The sequence below is a fragment of the Camellia sinensis genome, chromosome 9, assembly GCF_055761805.1.
Source record: "Camellia sinensis isolate YWXY chromosome 9, ASM5576180v1, whole genome shotgun sequence".
NCBI classification, from domain to species: domain Eukaryota; kingdom Viridiplantae; phylum Streptophyta; class Magnoliopsida; order Ericales; family Theaceae; genus Camellia; species Camellia sinensis.
The window spans coordinates 152,956,815-152,964,359 of NC_138969.1; positions in this window are offsets into that span (position 1 = coordinate 152,956,815).

Genomic DNA, 7,545 nt, shown 5'->3' on the forward strand with positions numbered 1-7,545 from the left:
TTTTTTTACTTATTTTCATCTTTAGTAATTTTTTTTTTATTTTTTTTTTTAAACTTTTAAGTTATTAGATTCAGCTCGACAAGATAAATTGAAATATTATAATTTTTAAAAATTATAATAAACCAAAATAAATAATTTTTTTACTTATTTTTATCTTTAGTATTTTTTTAAAAAAAATATACTTTTTAAATTCGTCTCTACAAGATGAACCGAAAAAATAAAAAATTTTGATATAATTTTTTAAAAAAAAATTATTAAAGACAAAAAATCCTTTACCAAATGGACCTAACTAAAAAAAAAAAAAGTCAAAAAAAACTACTCCCAAACAGGGCATGTATAATGTGAGTTTGTGTCCAAGTCACGCGGTGTGGTGTGGGAGATGGCGATAGGTACTGACAAATGAGAAACCGACCGACAGTCACCCAGTTCCAACATCTTCTTCACACTCAACAAACGAAATTACCCATCTCCCTTCCCTACCTTCCACCTGTACCATACCTATCTTTTTTTTATTAGAATATAATAAATGGAAGGATAAATTATTTTAATAATTTTTTATTAAAAAAAACATGTAAAAAAAAATTAAAAAATAATTTATAATAATTTTTTGACTAAAATATTTTGTCCCTAAACAAGACTTCAAAATGCCTTAGAACATTTGTCAATGAGCAATGGATTTTCATTTTGCATGTGTTACTTTAATTAAATTTGTCATATTTAAATTATAATTATTTTATTTTTTTCTTACAATAAACAAATCAATTACAAGAATAAAATAAAATTTCTCTCAAATATAATATTTTTAGATGAGTTAAAATAATCAAAAAAATTAAAAATCAGGCTAAATTAGCTCATCCAAACGATGGCTCAAATAACAAATTTTAGGTGGTGATAGGATTGCAAATTAATCAAGTCGAGTCGAATTTTTGAATGTTTATTTATTAAAGAATTAGTTGAGCTCAAGCCGAGCTCAAATTCAACTCAAACTCGGCTTGAGCCAAGCTCGAGTTTGAAAAAAAAAAAAACTAATTTATTTATTAAGATTAAAAAAATAAAAGGTTATGAGCGAAATATATAAAAATACTTATATTAATAATAAATTTCAATATAAATTTATATAGAAACCAAACACAAACAAAAAAATAAAATAAATTAATACAAAATCATTTGATACACTATTAAAATTAAATATTAATTTAATTTCCTTATGCTCACGAGACTTATCAAGCTAAGATTTGGGCTATTCGAACTACAGCTCAATTAGTAAACTAGTCCAAAAATTGAGCTTGTTCATTTAGTAAACAAGTCGGATTCAAATAATTTTAAATGAGCTCAACTCGAGCTATTCACAAATAGTTTGGTTCGTTTGCAATTTAGCAGTTAAAATAAAATATATTGAGTGAAAATTAATTGAACAAATTTGATAATTATAATTTGGATTATTTAAAAAACAAATAAGAGACCCTTAAAATAGAGGCTTGAAGTTAAGAAATATTTTAATTAATAAAAACCTATTGAATTTATAATTATTTGTACATAAGTAACACCATGCACTACTATGATCTTACTAATGCTGCTATCAATATTGTCACCTTTACCACCACAATTGCCATCGTCAACAGAAGCAGCACCACATTTCACTATCACCACCACGACAATTATGGTTACCACTACTGCCATCTCATCGTCACTACTATTACAATATGCCCTCCATTTCTACCGTCACATATGCAATGGCCACTGAGAGGGAGATTAATGATATGGAATTGGGCCGGACAGATTTGGGCCGGACAGAGTTGTGCCAGACAGATTTGGGCCGAACAGGTGTTGGGCCAAGTTGTGTGGCCCGGCCTTGAAGGAAGCTGCTCGGTTAAGGCAGCGCGTGGATTGACCGAGTTGCCCAGTTCGCCCAATCCACACACCGCCGGACATAGGCGGAATGATGCTCTTATGTGCCTCATCTTTCCGTCAAGTTTGGGCGAACTGGGCTTGAAGTGGTTTGAAAGGCTGCCGGAGAAGAGTATTCAGAGGTGGCATCAGCTGGCCGAAGCCTTTTTCACGCGCTTCAAAACCAACACCAAAACACCAAAATAAGTTGATCACCTACTAAGTGTCAAGATAGAACCGAGCGACACATTGAAGGCGTACAACTCCAGATATTGGGAGACCTTCAACGAGATCTTGGATTGCCCGGTCAACCTTGCAATCACTCAATACAAGCGTGGTCTGCCGGTCAGACATAGATTGCGGGACTCGCTTACCATGCACCAACCGACGTCCATGGGCCAGCTCATGCAGCGCATCAATGAGCACATCCGAGTCGAGGATGATGCGTCAGCATCTACCGTGAAGGCAACTCCGGTAGCAACAGACAAGAAGACCGCAGGCAAAGTGCACGCAGTTGGGCAAGAGTCCGGCCGCTCAAGTGACCGAGCAGAGGAATCGGACCGCGGTTTGAATCGCAAAAATCGGGGTAGAAGGCGTCGGAATGACCGAGATGACTACTCCCGAGATGACGTAGCAGAGACAAACAGAAGGTTGAAGGCAAGGACTGGCATAACCACGGTCTTCAAAATTCCAATTTATCGCATACTTAGTGAAATCCGAGACGAGGAGTATGTCCGGTTTCTTGCTAAGTTGGGCCATGGACAGAAGGGCTACAATCCGCGGTATCGTTGCACATTTCATCGGGAGCGAGGCCACCAGACTGAGGACTGTTTGCCTTTGAGGCAACACCTGGAAGAGCTAGTCGCGGCCGGACACCTAAACCTTTACATTGATGGGGGCGTAAAGGCGAACCAGGCTCCGGTTAAGCTCAGGGGACAGGATGACCGAGATGCGCCACCACAAGGAGTTATTAATGTCATCCACGGCATAGTGGAACCGGAGCGTGTTTGCGAACTCCGGGGTATGATAAAAAAGGCCGAACATATGAGGGAGGTTTTGTCAGTACAGCCTGCCATCAAGAGGGGGAAGACCGTAGAGAAAGATGTGATTAGTTTCACCTCAAGGGATCTAGAGCGTATTCAGACGCCGCACAATGATGCCTTAGTAGTAACACTCCGCGTCAAGGAATTCGATGTCAAACGGATCTTGATCGACTAGGGAAGCTCGGTCGAGATCATGTATTACGACGCGTTCAAACAGCTCAAGCTCCGGGAGACAGACTTGGCTCCGGCAACTTTGCCACTGGTTGGTTTCAACTCAAAACCGGAGTGGCCTTTGGGAAAGATTATCCTGCCGGTCAAAGCGGGATCCGTGGTCAGGCAAGTGGAGTTCTGGGTGTTACAAGTTCCTTCTACTTACAATCTAATCCTTGGAAAGGGATGGCTTCACGCCATGCAAGTCGTAGCGTCGACCTACCATCAGGTGATGAGATTCCCCTTGGCTATGGGGGCAATCGAGGAGATTTGGGGAGATCAGGTCATGTCCAAACAATGCTTCGTGGCAGTGAACGGGAGCCGGGCTGCCAAAAGCTTCGTTCAAATGATAAAAGGACCGGAAGACTGGGGAGTTCTTGATGACGTAGGCACCAAGGCAGAGGACAAAGCTGTTGAGGAATTGGTGGAGGTGTGAGTTGATATGGAGCGGCCGGATAAGTTCTTCCTGCTCGATTCCAGCCTCACGGCCCAAGAAAGGACCGAGATGGATGAGTTTTTGATGACCAACATCGAAGTCTTCGCATGGTCTCCTTACTATATGCCCGGCCTCGATCCAAGTTTTATCTGTCATCACCTCAATATCTTTCCCGGAGCAAAGCCAGTCATTCAACGAACAAGGAGATCGGCGCTTCATCACGCCGAGGTAGTTGCAGAGGAAGTAAAAAGCTTGCTTGAGGCACGAGCAATTCAGGAAGTACACTACCCTCGGTGGATTTCTAACACAGTAGTGGTGCCCAAGAAGAATGGGAAGTGGCGAGTTTGTGTCGATTACAAGATAGTTAACCGAGCTTGTCCAAAGGATAGTTTCTCTTTGCCCCGTATTGACCAGCTTGTGGACTTGACGGCTGGACATAATCGGCTCAGCTTCTTAGATGCCTATCGCGGCTACCACCAGATTGCCATGCATGGGCCCGACCGAGAGATTACTTCCTTCACGACTCCAAGGGGACTCTTCTGCTACCGAGTCATGCCTTTTGGTTTGAAGAACGCCGGGGCAACTTTTTAGAGGATAGTGACCAAGATATTTGCTCCTTTGCTTGGGCGAACAATGGAGGCCTACATTGATGATATGGTGGTTAAAAGCCGGCATGCAGGAGACCACTTATCCGACTTGGCCGAAATATTCGCCATTCTCAAAAAACACAAGCTGCGCCTGAATGCGTCTAAGTGTGCCTTTGGCGTGGGATCCAGAAAATTTTTGGGATTCCTAGTCACAAACCGAGGCATCGAAGCGGACCCCACTCAGATCAGTGCCGTGCAAGATTTGAAGCAGCCCAGCTCAAAAAAAGACGTACAGCATCTGGTCGAGATGGCCGCCGCGCTTAATCGATTTATAAGTTGGTCATCAGATCGCTGCCGCCCTTTCTTTCAGGCATTGAAATCAAAGTTCTCGTGGGACGAAGATTGTGACCAGGCTTTGGCCGAGCTCAAGGAGTATCTGTCTTCTCCGCCACTATTGGTTACACCAAAGCCAGGCGAGGAACTCTATCTTTACCTTGCCATCTCACAGCATGCGGTTAGTGCGGTGCTTGTCCGAGCTGAAGGAATTAAGCACCTCCCCATCTTCTACGTCAGTAAGACCTTGCCACCGGTAGAGTCGAGATACTTGCCGTTAGAAAAGCTTGCGTTAGCATTGATGATGGCTTCAAGGAAGTTGGCGCACTATTTTCACGCCCATACCATCATCGTTCTGACCGAATTCCCCCTTAGGGCCTTGTTTGAACGGGCAGACTTCTCTGGCCGAATTCTCAAGTGGGCGGTCGAATTGGGTCAATTTGATGTTAAGTTCTAGCCGCGCACTGCTATAAAAGCCCAGACCTTGCCGATTTCGTTGCGGAATTCTCACTTGGAACTCATCCGGTGTGCCTGGTCGACATTGCCGTGGCAGATGATGAGGTGAACGCAAGCATGACCGAGACACGACAACTTGGTAGAATTGGCGACGCGGACTTTGCGCGCCCCTCCGGCACACCCTCAGTTTGTACAAATCCACCGCACGGTGCTGCGATAATGGAATTGGGAATCACCGTCCAACTTGCTCTGTCCGGTATCACATCACAAAAGGGGAAAGAAGTGGAAGCACTCAGCACAGAGCCTGCAGCCGACATAATACCGCAACCTGGAGATTCGCCTACGGACTTGGGCATTGTAGATCAACTTGCCGAGTCCGGTGCCGAATCACCAAGGGGGGATGATGTGGAACCAGTCGGCACAGAACGTGCAGCCGAACAGCCGAACAACCGTGATCTCATCGACCTTCGAAACTCTCAGGACCCTTCAGAATGTTGGAAGCTCTTTGTGGGAGAGATGTGGAAAGTTTTTGTTGATGGAGCCTCGAACCGTCACGGTGCCAGGCTAGGTATTGTTTTGATTTCGCCAGACGGTCTGAGAATTGAACATTCGATCACCCTTGGCTTCCCAGCATCCAACAATGAAGCCGAGTACGAGGCGCTTTTGGCCGGTCTCAAGAGCGCGCTTCAGATGCAAGCATCCGAGCTAATGGTTTACAGTGATTCCCAGCTTGTGGTTAACCAAGTCTCTAGGGTTTACGAGGCGAAGGATGACAGAATGGTAAAGTACCAAGCTCTGGTCAGGGACCATATCAAGCGATTCCAGGCGATCAGGGTCCAACAGATTGGCTGAGAAGAGAATGACTGGGCCGATGAGTTGGCCGGGCTTGCTTCTATGGTCGACCGCACATCTCCCAACCCTCTGTTAATCGAATTCCTTCCAAGGCCCAGCATTGAGGAAACCGGGCAGACAGATGTACACTGCGCCGAATTAGGTCCTTCTTGGATGGACCCTATCATCATCTTTCTCAGAGAACGGACCCTTCCAGCCGATAAGAAGGAGGCACACAAGGTGCGAGTAAAGTCAGAGAGATTTTGGCTCTCTCCTTTAGGTGCTTTGTACAAGAAGTCTTTCACCGGTCCTTACCTGAAATGTGTGCACCCGAGCAGCGTGGAAGCCTTCCTGTACGAAGTTCACGAAGGCATATTTGGCAGTCACATAGGGGGCAGGTCCTTGGCCTACCGCGCTATTTCACAAGGCTATTGGTGGCCGTGCATGCAAGCCGACGCACAAAAATATGTTCGCAAGTGCGAGAAGTGCCAGAAGTTTGTACACCAGATCCATCAGCCGGCCAGAGAACTTCTTCCCCTAACCAGCCCTTGGCCTTTTGCAATGTGGGGATTCGACATAGTGGGGCCGCTCCCAACAGCACTAGGCAACCGAAAGTTCTTCATCGCGGTAACAGACTACTTCACCAAGTGGGTTGAAGCCGAGCCTTTGGCAACAATCAAAGAGAAAGACGTGAAGCGGTTTGTCTGGCAGAATGTGATAACACGGTTCGGCATCCCTAAAATTTTGATCTCTGATAACGGAACCCAGTTTGACGGTCGCCTATTTAGAGGGTTTTGTGAAGATTTGAAGATTGAATTCTACAACTCCACTCCGGCTTACCCACAGTCCAACGGTCAAGCCGAGGCGTCAAACAAGACTATTCTTGACGGACTGAAGAAGAGGCTTGAGAAAGCCAAGGGAAAGTGGGCCGATGAACTTCCCAGCGTCCTTTGGACATACCGAACTACCCCGCGGCATTCTACCGGGGAAACTCCATTCGCTTTGGCTTATGGCATGGAGGCGGTCATACCTTTGGAAGTAGGCATGCCCACGCTCAGAAGTGAAAGTTTTGAGCCCGAACTGAACGCCGAGGCCATCGCCCTAGAACTAGACCTAGTGGAAGAGCATCGGGAGAAGGCCCTGATCCACGTGGCCGCCTACCAACAAGAGCTCTCAAGGAAGTACAACAAAACAGTGCACCCCAGACCGTTCAAAGTAGGTGATTGGGTTTTGAGGAAAGTTATGGGCAACACCTTGGTGCCAGGTGAAGGCTAACTAGGGGTAAATTGGGAAGGACCCTACAAGATAACCGGTCTGGCAGGCAAGGGGGCATACCACTTGAAGGATCTCGATGGTAGAGGAATACCCCGGCCATGGAATGCGGCCAACCTCAAATTGTATTATTTCTAGCTTTAGCTTTCTTTTTGTGCAAAGGAATTTTTTGGTTTACACTTCAGAATGTAATTCTTTTTGTCAATATATAGAAGTGTCCTCTTTACTTTGGCATTTTGATTATTGCTCTGTTTTGAGTTTCCCAATCGAGATGATTTACTCCGGTTGAAAGAGTTGATGACTTGTTCAACTTAGGATTCCCAACCGAGATGACTCATTCCAGTTGAAAGAGTTGATGACTTGTTCAACTTAGGATTCCCAACCGAGATGATTTACTCCGGTTGAAAGAGTTGATGACTTGTTCAACTTAGGATTCCCAACCGAGATGACTCATTCGGTTGAAAGAGTTGATGACTTGTTCAACTTAGGA